Here is a 23,140-nt window from a genome sequence, read left to right on the forward strand (position 1 = left end):
AAGAAATTGGCCCTGATGCTGCAAGGCATAGGGGCAAGTAGTGAGAAGAGTGTCTTTGAACACAAAAGTCACATGAGTGTCAAGAGGTACAAAAATCACCTGAGGGTGAACAACAAATCGAGCAGAGGCATAAGATAACAATGAGAGAAAAAGTTTAAAGAAAAAGGAGTGATATGTCAGGGGGAGAAGAAAAGGCAGGGTCATCTTGATCTTCTTCTGGTATGCGGTGATACGGACGAACACAACGAGCAGGAACCCAGAGAGTCTTGTCATCAATTTGTACCGCTGCGTAGCCTTTTCCCCAAGTAATCAATTGAGCCGGACCTTTCCAGTGTGGATCCGGCAATTGCCTGTAGTAAACAAGAGGTCGGGAGGCGGGGAGAGGAGGTTTAGAAAAGTGACGAGAGGCTGCAGAGGATGCAGGTGTGCCAGTGAGGTTAAGAAAGTTGATAGTATAAAGGCAAGTATTTAGAATGTTTTGCAACATCGGGAGATTGGGGGGGGGTGTAACCCTTTTGACCCCATATGCCGATCAAGAGCTATTTTCAAGGTTTTATTTGCTCGTTCTACAATTGCTTGTCCTTTTGAATTAAAAGGAATTCCAAATTTGTGAATAATGGACCACCTATAACAAAATTCAGCAAAAGCAGAGGAGGTATAAGCAGGACCATTATCAGTTTTTAAAATTTTTGGACACCCCAATGTTGCGAAAGATCGAATGCAGTGATTAATTGTTTGCTTGGTATTCTCACCCCTTTGCGGGGTTACCATAATAAAACCCGAAAAAGTGTCCACAGAAACGTGAAGGTATTTCCATGGGGCAAAGGGAGAATATTGAGTGACATCCATTTGCCAAGTTTCACAAGCCTCAGTACCCCTTGGATTTACTCCTTGCGGGATATTATTAGCTTGGAGACTACACGTGGGGCATTGTTGAATAATGGCAGTTGCTTCTGCCATTGATATGCCAAATTGCTTCATCAAGGCTTTTTTGTTTTGATGAAAAAAGGTGTGACTTTCACCTGCTGTCAATGGGGCAGGCTGAGGTGAAACAATAGTTAGAGGCATCATTTTGCAGGCCTCGTCTGCCATGTGATTTCCTTCAGATAGGAACCCAGGCAGATGCTGATGACTACGAATGTGTGCTACAAACAAAGGTTTAGTCCTTGTGTGTAGTGCTGTTTGCAGTTGTGTAAACAACATCAAAAGAGAAGGTGTTAAAGAGGGTGAGATATAGGCATCAAAAATGTGCAAAGTTAATTGAGCAACATACAGACTGTCTGTGATGATATTTAGAGGTTTGGAAGAAAATAATTCCAAAGCTAGAATAAAAGCTGCCAACTCAGCCTGTTGTGCAGATGTTTGTGTATTAGTCAATTTCTTATGCCATATCTGTTGTGTATTCCAAGTACATGCACCATGATTTTTGGACCCATCTGTGAATACGGTTAACGCATCTTTGATGGGTTGTGATGTTATTGGTGTAAAAAATTGTATCGGAATGGTCTTAATAACTTGTAGCCTTGGGTCAGCTGACAGATGACATGAAATTTGACCAGGCCATTCCGTGAGTGCATCTTGGAGAAGAGTAGAATTTTGAAAAAGAGGTTCCCATTAAGATAACTTGAAAGGGAGGTAAAGCGTAACAAAATCCATTCCCATTAAGGCACGGGTTCTTCTTCGTGCTTTTTCAATGAGCAAAGCCATTTGGGCTGCTCTGGGTGTGAGTGAATTACGAGGTGTATGTGCTAGATGTAACCATTCTAAAATGTAAAGTTTAGGTTTTGGGATTAAACATGTAAAAAGCAAATTTTCCATATATGCCCCCAAATAATTAAAGGAATCGGTGTTTTGTCTGGTAAAACAGTAAAAATATACCAGAGGGAGAGGCAAACTTGTTTTTTGTTGAAAATGCCTCTGATAAGTGGTCACATTAAAAAGTGAAAAAATTCAATTGATTAAAAGGTACAAATGCAGCGGTTGATCACACCCCTTTGCGGGGTGCTATAATAAATCCCGAATAAATATCCATGGAAATATTTCCATGGGGCAAAGAAAAGGTATTGAATCATCCATATGCCAGAGTTCACAAGTCCTCACATACACAAGTCCTCACATATTCATCTTCAAAAACATATCTCTGACTGTCTGAAAAAACATATCTCTAACTTTCTTTCACTTACTGAAATCCTTTCTTGCAATGACCAGTTGCTGTAGCTTCAACTGTCCTTAACGACTTGCCTATTTCCTCTCTTTTGTTTCTGCAACATCTCCAGTCCATTCAACAAAGCACATCTTTTTCCCACGTTTAGGTCAGATGCCTTTTACAACATTCTCTTCCCATCTATATACAAAGTAACCTTTTTCTGGCTCCAATATTTAATCGTCCCTCTAAATGTCCGTGTGAAACTGATCTGGATTCTAGCAAAAATGTTACTCATTCTTTCTGACTGCATTTTATATTTTTTAGGTCATCTCTGTTAAAATTCTAAAAGGGACAGCGATCAGCGCTGCCAACAAACAAAGAAACAAACAAACAAACAAACAACAGACCAATAAACAATTGAACAAACAGACGTGACATCTGTTAAGCATACAAAGTGCGCGCAAACATAAAAACATAAAAAAAAACACAGCTTCAAAAATAAAACAAACAATTAAGATAGTTTGAGTATACTCTGAAATATACAGGCATCAGATATCACCCTCAACCCCGCCTTTCTGAGGCTCGCAGGGAGAGGAGAAAAAAAAATGGTGAAAAGAACACAGCCCCCCCTCCTCCTGCCTTCTCACCAGAGGCAAAGAGGGGGGTGAGAGGAAAGGAAAAAATGTTTCAAAAACACCTCTTTTAACACAACACGCTCTGCTTATTCAGCCAACAAACCTTACATTTCAAGCATCCAATACTAACTACATACACACCTATTCACACCTATAGTTACATTTCTTTTGCAATAAATCAGTCATTAAATTTATTTCAATGAACTAGCTTACCCCCAAAGCAGTGAAAACTCAGGCAGTAGTTTTAATCACAGAAGTGAAATAGGGCCCTTAACGACCGTCTGAGTTGGCCTGCCTCAAGGCAAAAGCACATTCATTTTGCTGGCCAGCAATTAATTAATTAAATCACATTAATTTTACACACTATCATTATAGATGCAAAGAACAATAAGTCAAAGGAAATTGAATGCACAGCGGAGGAGGATAGCAAAAGCAAAAGTCAGGAAAGGGGAAGCGAGAGTTGTATCTTTTTTCCAAGGCAATTTACAATCCATAGACACACAAATCATTTTTTACTAGAGTTTTGATCCCTGATGAAAGAGAGGGCGAGATGTTACAGACATGCCCCTCCTTGGATTTTTACATTCTCTTTTAAAATAACGCTTTTCTTGAGGTTTGCTGCCTTGCAATAAAGCAGCTACTAACAAATTAGTTTTATGAGAAGATGTTCTTATGTCCTGACACACTTTAATCATATCTACCAAATATATTTTAAAAGGTAAATCAAATTCTTTTTTGATATCACGGGCAGGACTTTCCCATTATTTTTAAAATCAGCCAATTGTTTTTGTTTATTGGTGAGTTTGCCATGATTAAGACAAAAGGTCAATTAATTCCTTGTTTTATTTTTTCTTCAAACGAGGGAGAGATTTCCCTCCATTTGAGGCAATTTTAGTCTTTGTTCTTATACAGTGGTGCCGTTGAGTTTCTGCAGACTATTGGCTTCTTGATTAAAAGGGAAAGTCCATGCCTATAAAAGGCATGAGACTTTGAGAGTGAGGAGCTCATACTTACGAAGTGCTTGCCCGCCAGGTGCGTAAGATGAGAATCAAGGCGCCGAACACGTAGACACGGGACTCGGCGTGGGACGTCCGAAAGGCAATTCGGCACGTCGGGGTCACCAGTTGTGAGTGCGTGGCTGGCTGCCACGCGGTGACAACCTCATCTGCTTTTGGGACCCTCGCAAGGGTGAGCCGGAGCTAGGCATTAGAACCCCCACAGGGGTGAGCCTGAGTTCGGCTATTGGCCTCCGCGGAGGTGCGCCTAAGTTAGGCGGGTCTGGTACTGCCAAGGAAGAATGGACACCATGGTGAGATGAAACGCACCAACCACCTCAGCGAGGTGAAAAGACCCCGGCTGGCCGATTGAGACGGTATTTATTAAAATCATACAAAGGGTTTCTATTTCACAGCGTGTTATTGCATGATTGGTTAAAACACTTGTTACTGGGCAGGCTTTGTTCACTTGTCACGTATACGTGTTACCGGGCAAGCTTGTTCACATGTTACAAAAAGATGTTACAGAAGACTGTTGCATAGAAATGTTGCAAAGCGAAGAATGTTGCATAGAAATGTTGCAAAGCAAAACCTTGAGCAAGCTTTGTGCCGACTTAGCAGAAATGTGATGCAGCTAGCAACTTTAAACATGATCGCTACAAGTGTTCAGCAGCAGATGTGTGCTTGTGGTGGCCCAACACTATGTTAACATCAGGACTTCGCTGCCTTCAATTTCCAAAGCTCAGGGGTGGCTCCAGAGCCATGGCCTCCCAAATGTGGCCACCAGCTTATAATTTTTCAGCATGACAGAAGTGGAAAATTGAGAGACCTAGCAAGATATAGTGCTGAGTGCTGTATTAGGAGGTGAATAGATATAGATTAGGAGGTGAACAGTGTGTGTGTGTGTGTGTGTTCCAGCATAACTCTGGAACACCTTGAGCAATTTCAACCAAACTTGGTACACAGATGACTTACTCTCTGGAGAAAAATACTGTTGGTGGTAAGACACTCCTAACACCCCTCAGGGTGTGTGTTCTGTTAAGATACACTCTGTTGTGCCCTACTGCTGTACTGGCTTCTACTATACAGTGCAGTGGAGTTGCCATGGTAACAACTTCACAGTACTCCACAAGGGGACTCCCTCTAGTAAGGGGGAAAATCCAACACTAGAAATTATGTTTGGTCTAGACATTTCCCCCCTATAAATAAATACCCAGGCAACGCCGCCTCCTCTCTCTCTCTCTCTCTCTCTCTCTCTCTCTCTCTCTCTCTCTCTCTCTCTCTCTCTCTCTCTCTCTCTCTCTCTATCTATCTATATATATATATATATATATATATGTAATTGTTTACACTAAATATAATACAGATAATCCTCATTTAGCAACCACTTGTTCGGTGAGTAAAGTTCCAATGTCACCGAATAAGGGGACTTATTACTAATCCTTGTAGTTGTGTTAATTGCAGCATTCCCATTGGTTATCTGGCTGCAATTTGGGTACTTGGCAACCAACTTACAATTAGATGATTGCAGCCTCCTGCAGTCTCATTATCACCATTTGTGACCTTCACTGCTAGCTTCTGAAAAGCAAAATCAGTGGGGAAATCAGCAGGAACTTGCAAATGGCAATCATGAGACAATGTGGGATTTGCTTAACAAGGGCAACTGGAATTGTTGCAAATGCTGTAAGTTGATGCAGTCACATAACATTGTGCTTTACTACTCTATTGCTGAGAGATGAAATTGCCAGTCCCAATTACCATTGTTAAGTGAGGTCAACCTGTAAGATGCCATTGCTGTGTTGAAGTGTGAATATTACGTCCAAAGAAATAAACTGACTTCAGCTGATACCCTTTGTTCCATAACATGTTGGGGGTCTCATAGCATCTTGAAGCCAACCTCACTGGGTATTGTACAAACCTAGCCCCAGTGAAGACAGAATTCATATTATCCTTGGTATATGATTAATACCAGACTACCAGTCCTGTACATAACATTTTGCAAATATATTGTGGGGTAATGCCATTCGAGGGACACAATGGCTCAGTGGCTAAGATGCTGAGCTTGTCAATCAGAAAGGTCAACAGTTCGACGGATCGAATCCCTAACACTGCATAATGGAGTGAGTTCCGATTACTTGTCCCAGCTTCTGCCAACCTAGCAGTTTGAAAGTATGTAAAAATGCAAATAGAAAAATAGGAACCATGTTTGGTGGGAAGATATCAGTGTTCCTTGCGCATTTGACATTTAGACAGCTGGCCACATGACCACGGAGACATCTTTGGACAGCGCTGGCTATTTGGCTTTGAAATGGAGATGGGCACTATCTCCTAGAGTCAGGAACAACTAGCACATATGTGCAAGGGGAACCTTTATCTTTACTAACGCCATTAGAAAATGTCTCACAATACGTTCCAGAAAAGTTGGCTTCTCATTGTAAGCCTTTTCTAAACATGAACTGAAAAAACTTTGTACACGAAACCAGTGACTAATCAAATTGTATTAGGATAAATCCAGTAAAGATAAGCCTAGCGTGTCTGATATTTTTAGAAAAGGAAAAAAATAATAAAGGCAAACAGAGAAGACTGTTGAGGAATATATTATAACTCCCAGCAACTCCAATAAACTATATTGTAAATATATTTTTCACTATAGAATCCCCCATCAGAAAATATTTCCCTTATCTGCCTTTTTTCTCCTGGAAACAAAAGTGGTCATGCAGAGAGATCTAAATAACAGTGTTTTGCCGGTGAGTTAATATTGGAAATGGAGTTACTGAAGCAATCAAGTAGACAGATATGCTTACAATAGAAAGTGGTGAGGTTAATCTACCTGAAAAATTGATTACATTATGGAAAGATTCTGGCTGTATTGTTTAATTTAACTTTAGAGTTCTGTTATCTATAAGTCGTTTGGGTCAATAACCTGTGGTATGCATGAGTAGTAATATCTACTGTGTTTTGGAAATTTTATTATAGCCCTGAAGATAAACAAAAATACCTTCCTCAATCTGGAATGCTTCTGGCATCTCAAACTCCAATGCATTTGAAGAACGTTGGCTTGAGGAAAGTTGCTTAAAGTGGTCCACAGAAACCATAATAGAGTTGAAATAGATCTTGACGTTGTTTTTGATAGTACTGACACATATACCATGAATTAATGCAGTGTAATGTTCAGTTCCTGGGCTACAATGGGGTTTAATTCATATCCTCATATGAAACTCCTTAGTTCTGTGATGGCGAACCTATTGCACATGTGCCAGAGGTGACACACAGAGCCCTCTCCGTGGACATGTGTGCCGTTGCCTCCGATCAGCTCGCTGGTCGTCAGAGGTGACACGCAGAGCCCTCTCTGTGGGCATGTGTGCCGTTGCCTCAGATCACCTAGCTGGTTGGCACCTTCCGGTTTGGGCACTCCGAACCTAAAAACTTTGCCATCACTGCCCTAGTTGTTCTTTCTGAGCCAAATCTTCTTCGATCGTGATAGGAGAACATCACAGAGTTTTGGATGCTTCTTTGACAATTCAGAGCTTTGTATGCAGGGCTGGTTTGCTGCCGGCATTGCTGCCAGTTCTGCGCATGTGCGCATTTGCACCTAAAAAGGTCTGCGCATGCGCATGTTGGAAAAGAAAAAAACCACATTTTTGCAATGAAGATTGTCCTGCGCATGCACAGAACCGAAAATCAAGATGGTGCCGCTGCCGCTGATAGAACCGGTTTGGGGGCATGGCAGGCCGAGTTGCTACCTACTTGGCTGAACTGGTCCGAACCAGTGGGAATCCACCTCTGTTTGTAGGGATTAAATTGAATATAACCACTATTACCCTTTTAGGCCTATTGAAATTCCCAGAAAGCCTCAGTTTATCTGCCAGTTCTTGGACCTTTATGACTGAAGAATGTTAAAGGAGATTTTAGTCAGTTTCCTTGCTCATCCAAAAGACTGAACTACAGAGTTATCAGAGCAAGTTAAACTAACAGTCGGCAGTTTTGAAGGCAGAGATATCAGGTTTGTCAAACACCTCCTTTTCATCTTCAAGGCCATGGAACAGAGAGTCCTTTAAAAGGTGGGAAAGAAGAAAGAAAAGGCAATAGGCTTAAACCACCATATATATATATATATATGTGTGTATGTATGTATGTATGTATGTATATATATATATATATATATATATATATATATATATATATATATATATATATATATGTGTGTGTGTGTGTGTGTGTGTGTGTGTGTGTGTGTGTGTGTGTGTGTGTGTGTGTGTGTGTGTGTGTGTGTATGAAATCTACTCTTGCACTGACATAACCACTGACCACTTCTTGGTGGTAACAATGCAACAATAAATAATTGACAATATGCTGCCTTTTTGCTGAGTGAAATGGGCAGCCCCTTGTGCCTAACAGCATGATCTTCTGCACTTCCTCCACAGCACCCTCATATCTTAGGAAACCCTGCTGACCCCAGACCTGGAACCAACAACAGAAACAAAAAGAGTGGGGTCAGCACAAAACAAAGTGTCCACATCTGTCCTCCTGCTCCCCTCATCACTTTATCTGTAGATGCAACCAAACACTGAAGGCTGAGGCAGCAAAGCTGTTCTCTATGCCTTCCAGGCTTCATGCCAATGGGAGATAAGAGAAAACAGAGGCCTGATTATTCATTATTCTCCCAGGGACTGGCTGGTACAGGTGGATGTGATTTCCTTCAGCTGTCTGCTACTGCTGAAAAAGTATCCACACGGCCACATTCTCATGTTCTGCAAATCCCCTGTGTATCCAAAGGAACCCAGCCATACTGATAGGCCTCAGAAATCTACTGTTCTCTCCTCTCCTTAGACTTGTCTCTTGCAGACGAGTATCTGGAAACCCATCTTGGCATAATATCTCCTCTTATTGTGAGGGGAGTGTGAGAGTAAGGAAAATTCACTGCCTACTGCCAAGAGTTTGATTCTGACAGAGATGCTCTCAAAAGAGACACCCCAAGATTTCCCATAATTGTCTCAAAACCTACATCTTGTTTGCTTTTCAGTTTTTCCTTTCGTTCCTTGCTAAATTCCCTTGGGCCCAGTAGTCACTTTAAAAAACTATGCAATTCTAGCCAGCTGGATTCAAGAAATAAAAATATCTAAGGATCCTCAGCTGCTGAAGCCAGATGTAGCATTTCAAGTTAGATAGTGATCCTAAAAGAGTTCTCCTCTCAAGGGCTTTCAGTTAAATTGTTATCACTAAATACAAAGAGCTGTGGTGGCACATGGCCTAAAATAGTCCAGAAGGCTTTGTGGGAAGCGAGGTAAAAAAAGTTTTTAAAAAGCAAGATGGCAGCCATGATTGCATGATCAAAGCCCTGTGACTGTTTTAAGAGTGTTGCGGTGTGTATGAAAAGGAGCAGGGTTTTGATTTTGCTATCGTATCACTACCTTGACTTTTTGTGTATAAAAAAGGAGGGGGGGTTTCATTGAGTTGTCAGATCACCATCTTAACTTTTTAACTTTTCCTGCAAACACTCTGTGTGGCTCTTACTTAACAGAGGACAGTTCTGTGTTTGAAAGCATCCCTTCTTTAAAGGGCTGTTCAATTCAACTCTGATTCAAAGGTTAAAAAAAAAGAAAATGTAAGTACAGAGATAGGTGACATGATGCTAGATCTGTATATACACATTTCATAGTATAAAAGTTCACACCAAACTTTAAATAGCAATAGCACTTAGACTTATATACCACTTCATAGGACTTTACAGCCCTCTCTAAGTGGTTTACAGAATCAGCATATTGCCCCCAACAATCTGGGTCCTCATTTTACCGACCTCGGAAGGATGGAAGGTTGAATCAAGCTTGAGCTGGTTAGAATCAAACTCCTGGTAGTAGGCAGTGAATTAGCCTGCAATACTGCATTCTAACCACTGAGCCACCATGACTCCTAAACGTTCTGCTGAGAGCCCTCTTGTAAAAAGATTGAGCCATTCTTAAAAGAGGTGGGGAACATTAAAAAGATAATACGGGAACAATAAGTATTAATGTTGTTAATAATGGTATTACTTGGAATAGAAAGAGATTATAAAGATGAGGATGGAGGCAGGACAGTGGTGGGTTGCAGGCAGTACGGGCGTACCGGAGCCTGCCCGGAGCACCGGGTACCGTTCCGGTACGGTGCTCCAGAAGGCCCACCTGCCTGCCTGCACTCCTTACCGTGGTTTAAAGCTGTCGGTGCTCCCGTGCACATACATGGCACATACAGCAGCTGCGCGATGCTCCACTGAGCAGTGTCATTTGAAGCTACAATGCATGCATGTGCTGTGCATGTGTGCTCATGCGCTGCACATGTGCATGTGGTTGACGCCGGAGTCGTTCCAACCGTACCGGCTGGAACAGAATCTGGGAACCCACCACTGGGGCAGGGATATGGGGGAGGTTGATGCTTATAGGATAGAATACATGAAGATGGGGAGAGGATACAGAGGAATCAGTGTGAGGTTCAGAGTAGGGGAGTAGAGGCAGGGTGGTGAAAGAATAGGATAATGCTGGAGAAATTAGGCAGGTGAATTAAATTTAGAAGCCATCTCTGGATCCCCAGCAGGCAGGTTGATTTCTTTCTGCATTATTATTAGATTTATTTACCTTTACTTTGTACAATTCAAGATAGAGTACAGAATGCTCCCACTTTCTATTTTTTCCAGAGCAACAAGAGAGTTGGCACTGAGGGAGAGACTGACTGACCCACAGTCACCCACCCAGTTTGTCAGGCCTTAAGGGAGGACTAGAACACATGGTGTCTACATTTCTAGGGCACACAAAGTAATAATATTTCTCCAGAATGTCCTTATCTGAGATGAAGCTGTCACTAACCATTGTTTACTTGACTATGAATTAACCATATAACACTGGCAAACTGCCGAACTTTCTGATCGACAAGCTCAGTGTCTTAGCCACTGACCCACCACATCCCTGATATATAATACATCGAACTCAAAAATCTCTATATAGACTCAAGGGCCACTGATAACAAGCAGAAGCAACAGGATTGTTACTGGCAGTGGGAGGGGTGATTGAGAAAAGAAGTACTAGGCCAGCGATGGCGAACCTTTTTTGGCTCGCATGCCACAAGTGGGGGGAGTGCAGGGGGGTCATGTGCGGGCATGCCGCACCCATAATACAATGCACAACCCCCAGAGCGCATGTGCGCACAACACATGACCCCCCCATTTTTACATGCTTTTTTCGCCCACCCCAGGCTCCAGAGGCTTTATAGGAGCCTGGGGAGGGCGAAAAGAGCCTCCCCCGCCCCACCGGAGGCTTCAGGGACCATCCGGAGGCTTTTCTGAAGCCTTCGGAACGCTTAAAACCACTCTCCAAGCAAACCGGAAGTGACTTCCGGTTTGCTCGGAGGGTGGTTTTAAGCGTTCCAAAGACTTCAGGGAAGCCTCCGGACGGTCCCTGAAGCCTCCGGAGGCCCTCTGGGAGGGCGGGGGAGGCTCTTTTCGCCCTCCCCAGGCTCCTATAAAGCCTCTGGAGCCTGGGGAGGGCGAAAAATGGCTTTTGAAAAGGTGAACTCAGCTGGCCAGCGCGCACATGTGCGCTGGCCAGCTGACAGGGCAGCTCCTCGCGTGCCCTGACAAATGGCTCCGCGTGCCACCTGTGGCACGAGTGCCATTGGTTCGCCATCACTGTACTAGGCCCACGATTCACTAGATTAGCCTCACAGAGATTGAAATGGAACAGGAACACATCAAGAAAACGGAGGATGGAGGAGGACAAGTAATTGTTGTCTGGAAAGATTTCCAATGAAATCTCATGTTCAGTAGAGAACATGCTGGAACACCCATCATGGCAGGTTTTAAATCTCTAACACAAAATCATTTGGTTAAATATATCTTATTTATTATTTATTTATTTATTTATTTATTTATTTATTTATTTATTTATTTATTTATTTATTTATTTATTTATTTATTTATTTATTTATTTATTTATTTATTTATTTATTTATTTATTTATTATTTATTTTTTATTTATTTTTTTATTTATTTATTTATTCATTCATTTATTTATTTATTTATTTATATATTTATTTATTTATTTTTTCTATCTATCTATCTATCTATCTATCTATCTATCTATCTATCTATCTATTTATTATTTTATTATTTTATTATTTTATTATTTTATTATTTTATTATTTTATTATTTTATTATTTTATTATTTTATTATTTTATTATTTTATTATTTTATTATTTTATTATTTTATTATTTTATTATTTTATTATTTTATTATTTTATTATTTTATTATTTTATTATTTTATTATTTTATTATTTTATTATTTTATTATTTTATTATTTTATTATTTTATTATTTTATTATTTTATTATTTTATTATTTATTTTGTTATTTTGTTATTTTGTTATTTTGTTATTTTATTATTTTATTATTTTATTATTTTATTATTTTATTATTTTATTATTTTATTATTTTATTATTTTATTATTTTATTATTTTATTATTTTATTATTTTATTATTTTATTATTTTATTATTTTATTATTTTATTATTTTATTATTTTATTATTTTATTATTTTATTATTTTATTATTTTATTATTTTATTATTTTATTATTTTATTATTTTATTATTTTATTATTTTATTATTTTATTATTTTATTATTTTATTATTTTAATTTTATTATTTTATTATTTTATTATTATTTTATTTGTCAATAAGTACAAGGAAACAAGTATGAATAACACATGAAAAAATGGCACAAATAAATGGATAAAATAAGCAAAACATAGCCATAAACACATAAAAAGAATAGATATAAATGGGATAGTGGGACAGGGACGGTAGGCACGCTGGTGCGCCATTATGCACACCCCCTTAGGGACCTCTTAAGAAATGCATAAGGTCCATGGTAGACAGCTTAAGGTAAAAGACATGGGGGTTAGAGGAACTAACAACAGGATCGGGTAGGGTGTTCCACACATTTACTATTCTATTGTTGAAATCATTTTTTCTGCAATCAAGATTAGAACGGATTACATCTATTGATAGCCCTTGTGTTATTGCAGTTGAAGTAAAAGTAGTCATTAACAGGTAGGACGTTATGGCAGATTATGTTGTGCACTAAGCTCAGGTCGGAATGTAGACAGCGTAGTTCAAGGTTGTCCAGGCCTAAAATTTCAAGCCTGGTGGTATACGGAATTTTATTACGAGCAGAGGAGTTGAGTACTCTTCTTGTACTTATGAAGTAGGCCTTTGAAATTTAGCAGAACTATTCAAGTCATTTAAATATTATGAACGAAAAGCTGTGAATTTTCCACAGAAAACTGCATCACCAAGGTCAGACTTTCAGAGTGCTTTTCCCAGCTGTCAAATAGATCTTTTGCACATCATGAAAAAATATCCCTCTTGGATATGGATATGAAATATTCATCAACAGAATTTCAAAGCTAGAGCATCAGTGCCTGTGGTCATATCCTACTCCTTAAGAAGTCATGTTTTTGCCTTCATGAACCCAGCAACAATCGCTATAGCTCTGGAGAAATTATTAAAACTACATGGCCCAGACATATTAGTAATATTGTTAATTTTGTTCATAAATTGTTTTGCTGATACATTGTTGCTAAATATTGGAGACAAGGGACAAATCGTTCAAAGTTGTTATGGACTCTCACAACTTGCGTATTGCCGTCTAGCTTTTCATTCTTAATAATATTTTCAAATCTGTTGAATAAGAAGCAGTAAGATCAGACAGGATAATATTAAGTAGGACCTTAATTTTATTTAGGCCAAAATTCAGCTTAAATCAAATCAAATCAAATTTTAAGAACAATGTTATTGGCTCCATGTAAATGGTTTAATTTAATTCTATGGTAGAGAGGAGCTTTGGAATACCACAATAACATTCACTCATTTAGAGAGATGGAAAAGAATACTGCCCATATGACTGCTTGTATATGTCATTATAATACCAGTTATGTCTTTCCTGACTGACTAGGGTTATCTAAGAAAAAACATTTAAAGAATAAAATGATTGCTTAAACCAGGGGTGTCCAAACTTGGCAACTTTAAGACTTGTGGACTTCAACTCCCAGAATTCCCCAGGCAGTGGTGGGATTTTTAAAAAATTACTATCAGTTTTGTGGGTGTGGTTTGATAGGTGTGGCATGGCTTGGTGGGCGTGGCAGGGGAAGGTTACTGCCAAATCCCCGTTCCCTTCCCACCCCACTAATCTGCTTTCCAGCTCCGTTCTCCTGTTCAAGACAACAAAAGAAGATTGGCTGGGGGGCAATGGGGGCGGGGCCAGCCTATTTGCTGGTGCTCTGAACTAATCAAAATTCCCACTACTGTTTCTCCAGAACCTGTCAGACCTGGCTGAATACTTCACTGCTTCAGGGTGACAAGAAGGAGTTGCACATAATTCTACCTCCACCTCCACCAGCCCCTATTTTCACCCCAAATGAGATATTCAGAGAAGGAATACCCAACAGCCAAAGGAAATAGCTGTAAAAAAAAACAACCAAGAGATTTTAAGTAAAATAGCCTCTTCGTTAATTGAAGATTGAGGAATAGGAAGAAACTTTGTTTATGTAGGTATTCAAAATAATATTTTCTTGTTTATATAATATGGAACTTTAGCTGAAAAGTCGAAGAGGGAGAGAAAGAGAGAATGCTGCATTGTAAGCAGTGTGATAAAAACTGAGAAAAATGGAAAGTAATTTATTTTTTGTTATATATTTTTTATTATTTTTTATTTATTATTTTATTATTATTATATAGTAATTTCTTATTTCTAAAAGCTTAGAAATAAATGCCTAAGTGAAAGGTCACAGGGCAGAAGCTCTCACACACAAAAAATTCAGAATTGTGAGGAATTATTTAGGGCACAGAGCCCAGCGCCTGAAGGAGTAGTTGAATTAATCCATTGAAGTTTATCATCACTATGAAAAATTAGCTCTATTGTCTTTTTAATAGGGTTTTTCTTCCCTAACATTCAGTTAGAATTGGTCTTCCTATTATTTTATCACATTATTTCACCTCCTCTAATTTTAGTGTAAAATTATTTTAGATAGAAGTTAGCCAAGTAAGTTCTGTAGGTGATTCACAATGGGTGAGTGATGAACACACACAAACTTACAGAAGTGCTTTTATTGCAATATGAGAAGGATTTCACATGAGGGAATTCTACCATACCATAATATCTCATTTACAATTGAAAGTGTTTACTTGGAACACTGAACAAATACTTCCTAAATTTTATCCATTCACTGACTGCTGTTTGTTTCAAATTCAGAAGAATCATTAATAAACTCTTGGCCACTTTTACCAGCACTATATTCTAATGAATTTAAGATTTGTATGTCACTTATCTAGAAGGTGATATATCTTTAAACTAAGCAAATGCAGGGTCTTTTTAATCCTATACTTCTGTGGTGGATTAAAAATGCTCTTTTTCCTCCATGACATCATTTCAATTCTTTTTTTTTTAGACTTCATATTATTTGCCACAGAATATTTTCAAAATACCCTACTTTAACTACAGACTTGCCTTTTCTTCACTGCCAAACAGGGACGTGCGGTCATTGGAGGAAGGGGAGGCAGAGCCTCACCTCTCATCATGAAATAATAATATATAAAATAATAATATCCACGAGGGAGTTTCATATATATAAGAGGAAGAGGAGGGAGGAGGAGGAGCACCTGCGGGGTGGTGCCAGCTGGGCAACCGGCGGAGGCAGGAGGGTTCTCGGAAGCGCCAATAACCTTCCTGCCTTCGTTGTACTTTGCGCGCTCCTCGCGACTGCAATCGACGTCCAGAAGTGGCAGGGGCTTGATGACATCGCCACAGCTGCCATGCGCGGACAGACGGAGGTAGCCAGAGTGGTGCCAAGGCAGTCCGGCGGACGAGCGACCGAGAATCAGGCTGCCTGATCCTCCATCGCTTGCTCACTCGCTCTTTCGTCCGCCCGGACCCCTTGGCACCACTGTGGTTACCTCCGGCCGGCCGCGCCCAGCAGCAACGTCGGCGATGTCATCAAGACGAAGTGGCTTGGAGGCGAAGTGCTTTTCAGTGCTTTTCTGTGCGTCTGGCGTTTAGGTAGATAGCCGGATGTCCTAAACGCCAGATGCACAGAAAAGCACTAAAAAGCAGCTGCTGTTGGGGAATGCGAGCCGACGGAGCGCGCTCAGGAAGGCAGTGAATGGGATCATGTGTGCTGATCCATTCCCCGCCTTCCTGAGCGCGCTCTGCCGGCTCGCGCTCCGCGATCCCCAACAGCAGCTGCTTTTCTGTGCATCTGGCGTTTAGGTAGATAGCCGGATATCCTAAACGCCAGACGCACAGAAAAGCACTAAAAAGCAGCTGCTGTTAGGGAGCGCGAGCCGGCGGAGCGCGCTCAGGAAGGCGGGGAATGGGATCACATGTGCTGGAGACTGAGGCAGCCTCAGCCTCCAGCACACGTGGTCCCATTCCCTGCCTTCCTGATGACATCACCAGCCTCACCAGGCGTAAACCTCACCGCATGTCACTGCTGCCAAAAAGGCTGAAATGCATCTATAAAAAGAGGGCAAATTAGAAGACTGTTTTGTATAAAAATGCATGTTCATTTGGTAGGTTTAGTTGAAACTTTCAATGTAAATAATTTAAAGAGAAGTATAATCCCTTCCTTCAGTGGCAAAGGCTATGACAAGGTAAGCTCTGTAGGTGCTCATCAAGCTGACCAGTTACTAACCTAGGTGGCAATTTTAAGACCCATATTCCAGGGGTAGGCTTCAAAAAATTTAGCAATGGGTTCCCCGTCCGGTTGCTAGGTGGGCATGGCCCAGTGGTGGGATACGACTGGTACACCGCGGTATGGGTGTACCGCTGCCTGTTGGGATAACCAGGTTACCGTTCTGGTACGGGGCTCCGGAGGGCCCACCCACCCGCCCGTCCGCTCTCCTTACTGCTATTTGAACTAATCGGGGAATTTGTGCATGCACACGGAGCATACAGCGTCTGCGCAACGCTCCACCGAGCTGCTGGAGCATTGTGGCCAGTGGGTACCCATTCACGTGCTGTGCACATGGCGCGTGCATGCACACATTGGGCGCCTGGCCCTGTTGGACCATATCAGTTGCAATGGGATCCGGAACTCACCACTGGCGTGGCCATAGTGGTCATGGCCTAGCTGACCTCCTGTGTGTGTGCTTTTTTGTCTTCCCAAGGCTCCGGAGGATTTCCTTGAGCCTCTGGGAGGGCAAAACTGCTTTCCCCGGTCTCCAGAGGCCCTCTGGAAATTCCAGGAGGGCCGTTTATCCCCCTCTCTGAGCCTCTGAACAGACCCTGAACTTACCTCGTATCCAAACAGGCCATTTGGAGACTCCTGGGAGGGGCAAGGTGGGGTGGGCAGGGCCAGGAGGGGTAGGATTTGGAGGTTCTCTGAACTGGCCATATTCTCTTTTCATATGGATTAGTACTGTCCTCAGTTAAAATAAAACATGTGGCATTTGCTCCATCATATTTATTTGTATTCTTCTTTTTTTTGAAAAAGAGTTGTTACTATTATGGTGTCAGAGCCCCTTTGGAGCAGTAATTGGAGCCAAATGCTGAGAATGTTTCTATCTTTGGGGTTGAGACTATATTAATTTGAATTATGCAGGAATTTTTTTAAATTGTAATTAATCCCACTGTTTGGAAATGTTTGAACTTTGAATATGGTACATCTGCAATTATAATGATTGTGTTTCAAGGCAAATTAAACAGCCAAAAGCCCTGGAGGATGTAGTACTGTACTTCCACTGTACGTAGGCCTCTTGAAAGTTAACAAAAAGCCTTTATGGGAGGCTCAGAAAAGAGCACCCAGCTGAAAGATAGACCTGTATGTTCTTTGTGTATCCAAGCAATTTCCCAGAATGGTTTCAAGTTTAACAGCTAGCTTTTGTTATGCAAAGAAAAGGGCACGATAATAACTTTAGAGTAATCAGGAATCCCACACAAACAGTGTGCTATGTGAAATCTTACTGTTATACCCTGCATCATCCCATGGAGTAATTTATTGTACAAAATTAGGATCTGTTGACATCAAATATTTCTGCTTTCCTAAATAAATTCACAGGGAGCTTCATTTTTAAAAGTCATCTCCGGGAAGTAGCCAAATAAGAGAGGAGAAGGCAGTAATCATGGCTTGCTTGTTTTGTCGCCAAGTGTTTCCTCAATAAAATCTAGAACTCTATATGCTGTAGGGCAGATGGGTTGAAATCTCAGCAAGAAAAATAACTTCTGAGATGATTTCCAGAGCAGTGATACTATTTCTTCCTCATAGTAGACAGTGTGGTCTATATGGTGTTTAAGAAACAGACAGATTTCACAATGCCCAGAGGCACTTCCCAGGAGTGCTCCAGAGGTCAGATAATTGTGGCTGCTCCCAAAATTGCAAAGCTCTTCCCTGTATTGGTTCTATAAACATGATTTATCCTGATCATGAAGCCATCTACCCCTGTTTTTAACTCCTATTGTAATGTGTTTGACAGTCCTTCATACAAGTTGTCTTGTATGGGGCAAACTGAGCTTTCTATCACTGGAAATATACCATAGGGCAGAGATGGCGAAGCTTTTAGATACCGACTGCCCAAACTGTGTGTGCACGCTTGCCCAAATTAAAAGTGTGCATGTGCATGCATGCGCAGACATGCAGGCATGCACAGCAGAGACCCAAAGACTAGCTGGACAGTGGGAGGCTGGGCATCCCAACACCGGCAGTGTGGTAAGAGGTAAGAGCTTTTTATTTTGTGCGCTTATGTTTCGTTGTTTGCGGGAAAACAGAAGCTCACAAAAGAAACACCATGGAAACCTCACCTGGGGTGACAGCACGCGTGCCAGCAGAAAGGGCTCTGCATGCCACTTCTGGCACACGTGCCATAGGTTTGGCATCACGGCCATAGGGGTTTTTTTGGAACAGCTGAGCCCTGCTGGAAGGAGATAAAAGAGTGGCATTGACTCTTGATGGAATCTGCCTACGGTCACTTATGCCTTCATATGAAACATACCTTAACAATTGTTTCTCAGCCTCAGTATCCTTGTTGAAATATGGGGGGAAAAACCAATCATGTTTTATCAACAAGAGCTGTTTTTAAGAACTAATAGCTAGATTCTTCTTCTGTTAGATGTTAAGTATTATAATTAGTGGTATAGATAAGGAGGACAATGAGATCAGAATAACTGTTTGAAGATTACTTTCCACCCCATCACAAGAGACAGCAAAGTCAAAGCAGAGCTGAGGTAACAGATGCCAATCCAAGAGAACAAACCTGCATATGTGCATGTACGCTTGTGTGCATGTTTAGGTATACACACCCACACACACAAACATGCGCACATGCAAGTACATGCATGCAAGTTGTAGACCATTTGAAAGAAGACAGCCCTGCTTGTTGAGGGTTATATTCTATGATGCTAGACATGTATTATTATTACTTTGCTTTACAGTCGCTGCTTTCCAAAATAAATGTTAATTTCAGCTAAATGGATTTCACTGATGGGAAAAGTGAGGATCTCATGTGGCTAGGCTGCTGGCATAGAAACCAGGAGACTAATTTCTAGCCCAATCTTAGGCATGAAGAATCAGCTTAGCAATTTTGGGCTAGTCACCGTCGCTCAGCAGAGCGCACCTTATCCAGTTGCTAACTTGAGTTGTTTTTTCTTTTTAAAGATGGGTTAAAAAAACTGAAAAAATTAATGCAACAACAACTGAATCTACCATTTCCTGACAGGTGGTGCCCATATTTGCTTGCTCAAACCATTTAGGTATCACTATATAAAGATGTAATAGGAAAACAAAATTCTGGCAGAATAATAGCCTCCATTAAGATAAAATGTAAGAAGGAGGGACATTTGCTGCTGTTTATTGAAATTCACCATAGTTTACTATTTCTCCAACCTGAAAGGCTTCAATCCCAATATATACCAGGATAAGTTTTCTTCTTGGCTAGCCAGAAATACAAATTGTGAATCAGCAATATTTCCCCACAACCATTGATTCTTCGCTGTTTTTCATTGGCCAAATAGCCAAGCATGCATTCTCTTATTCTTTAGTTTATTGATTAAGTTCTGACTTTAGAAATATTTTCAGACATGTATATCAGAGAAATGCATCCTAACAATGGTGGCCATTGAATTCATAAGAAAAATCACAGAAATATTATCTTTACTTTACTTTATTTAGATTTATAAACCGCTCCCTCTCCCCGAAAGGACTCGGGGCGGTGCCTCTGAAAGGTTCTCACTTAACTTTTGCCTTTGGTCCAAATATGAGCCACTGACAATGGCACAGCATGGAATCCTGAGACCCCTATCGTGGTTTCCAAATAATAGAAAAGGGAGAAGGGAGAAATGAAGATCAATTGCTGTTAGAGAGATCAGTAACCTTACTGTACAATTTGGCTAATAATTTGGTGTCAATTATAAATCATATTCATGACTGGGAGAAACATGGGAACAAGGTCAGCCAATGAATAGGCATAGCAACTAAGTCAGCCAATGGGAGCTTAAACAGATCTGAGTCTGTGCAGAGAATTGAAACAGAAACTTAAACAGTTTGCTGCTCTAAGAAATAAACTAGCAGTCTGTCTGGGCATGTCTGCTAAAATGAAACTAACTACTTGTGTTTGCCTGTAATTCTCCTGCCTTGTGTTTACTTGGAAGAACCACCTGTTGGTATTGTACCAGTGATGGGATTCAAAAAAATATATTACCGGTTCTGTGGGCATGGCTTGGTGGGCATAGTGTGGCTTGGTGGGCATGGCTTGATGGGCGTGGCAGGGGAATCTCCATTCCCACCCAACTCCAGGGGAAGGATACTGTAAAATCTCCATTCCCTCCCCGCTCCAGGAGAAGATTATTGCAAAATCCCCATTCCTTCCCAATCAGCTGGGACCAAGAGGCAGAGAATAGAGGGGGGCGGGGCCAGTCAGAGGTGGATTTTACTGGTTCTCCGAACTACTCAAAATTTCCTCTACCGGTTTTCCAGAACTGGTCAGAACCTGCTGAATACCACCTCCGTATTGTACATTTATTCATCTATTCTTATGTATATAAAGAAGTTAATGAATCCAGCTGAATCAGTTATCTGTGTGTGCCTCTGGATTTGAATTTATGCAACAAGCTCTGACAAATCACATCTTATAGCCACAATAAACAACAGTGCAAACACACCCAGTAATCTCTATTCAGACTGAAACTAACATTTAATAAATGGGACTATGATGTGTTACTTCTTTGCATCATTGCAAGCCAATAATGTCTTTTTTTCTGGATACTGTATTTCATTCCCAATCATATATATATTTCTTTTTCCTGCATAACCAGCTTTCCATACCTATCAAGATATTGTTAGGGATGGAGGGCTGATTTATTAATTGGGAAACGGAAGGGAGGGAGGGAGGGAGGGAGGGAGGGAGGGAGAAAAGCTTCTACTGACATACGGATATATTTCTCTCATACATAGTTAGTGCTGTTTTGGCACATAGTGGGCCCTTCCCTACAGCAAAACAGAGTGTGTATGATGCATTTAACCTTTCCAAAATATGTGAAATTTCTGCACAGCTTTGCCTAATGTATGAAATTGTGTACATGGAATCTATAAATATATGTATCTTTGGAATGCGGTTTCTGAGACAAGGAATGTTGGCAATGAAATTCAGTAGATTCCATGATTTATTTGCCAATTTATGCTACAATGGGGTATCTTTTTTCTGGAAGACACCATTTTAGTTATAAAGAAATCTCTGTGAAAGCAATTGAATCACTAGTGAAAAGTGACACAGTCCTCCAAGAATATCTCTACTATATGACTCAGGGCTGAAACTGTAAAGAGAAGAATTATATGAAAACCAAAACGAGCTGATTTCAAGGAACAGGAAGGGAACCTTGCATCAGTTTCACATATGGACATCCCTGCAGGATACATATTAAGATGGAAGAGCTGAATTTTTAAAAGGAGAAGCTGAAGATTCCATTTTAATAAATACCAGGCCATTGTTTGCAGGATGAGTGCATTCATTTTTGTTGGTACGAGACATATCTGTCGTCTTTTGTAAATGTGATGGACAGCTAGTTTTTCTTTGAGTATTTGCTATGCCTTTCCAATAGGGGTACTCCACACCATGATTTATGGTGTGGCAAAATGCTTGGTTGATTAGTTGCATCCAGTGTGAGATTTTTCCAATAGGTTTGGGATGCATGTATATATAGACGTAGGTATCTTCTTGATGATATTGGTGCTAATAGTATATCCTGCTTTTTCTTCTTAGTGGATCTCAAGGAAGCAATTGGGAGATAAATACAATAATATTTGAGGGATCCTTGGTGCTCTCTGATGTTGTTACCTAGTTTGGTAATGAAACGACTGCAAGAAAACAAGCAAGCTCAGAGAGCACCAAGGACCCCTCATGTCAACCCTGAGCTACAAATATAGCAAAATCACATAGACTAATACCATTTCACAGTGCTTTACAGCCCTCTCTAAGTGGTTTACAGAGTCAGCATATTGCCCCCAACAATCTGGGTCCTCGTTTTACCCACCTCGGAAGGATGGAAGGATGAGTCAACCTTGAGCCTGGTGAGATTCGATCTGCCAAACTGCTGGCAGCTGGTGATCAGCAGAAGCAGGCTGCAGTACTGCACTCTAACCACTGTGCCATCGCGGCTCAAATATTCTCAGTTAATAATTCAATAATATTTATAAATATAGTTCAGAACATCAGTATTAATACTTATTGCTGTTTGATGGAATACTCAGAATAAATAGCAAAGACATCACTTCTGGAAACGTGTTCCTATCTATCTATCTATCTATCTATCTATCTATCTATCTATCCATCCATCCATCCATCCATCCATCCATCCATCCATCCATCCATCCAAATAAATTTAAAAAGGTTGTATGACTGCTAAGAACTGTGAGTCCTGCGATGTTTCTTGGCCAAGTAGGGTTCCCTCTGGCTTGAAAAGTAAACCTTCCTCTTGAACAGTGTGCGTTGTTTTCTTTTTCTTTGCTGCTAAAATCTAGTCCTTTATGGTACAAAACACTCACTAGCTATTCGCATGTGTGACTTCCTTACCTTTAATTGACATGACAAGGATAGATGGATGTTGGCAGGAGAAAATGAAGAACTAGTTTTCTTTGAGAGCCGTACTCTAAAGTGTTGATGCTGTATGACACTGTGTCACAGTATATCAGATCTCTGTCCCTAAACTGGTACTCTGTGCCTTTTAGGCTTTGTCCAGGAACAGCTGAGAAAGGGAGACTGTTCTAAAACATGCAGAATGGTAGCTACCAACTTTCTTTTCAGTTCTCAGGAGCTGCCTAATAGGCACAAGAATTGCTGCATCCTCATTGC

This window comes from Natrix helvetica, assembly GCF_964273705.1.
Source record: "Natrix helvetica genome assembly, chromosome: 2".
Classification (NCBI taxonomy): domain Eukaryota; kingdom Metazoa; phylum Chordata; class Lepidosauria; order Squamata; family Natricidae; genus Natrix; species Natrix helvetica.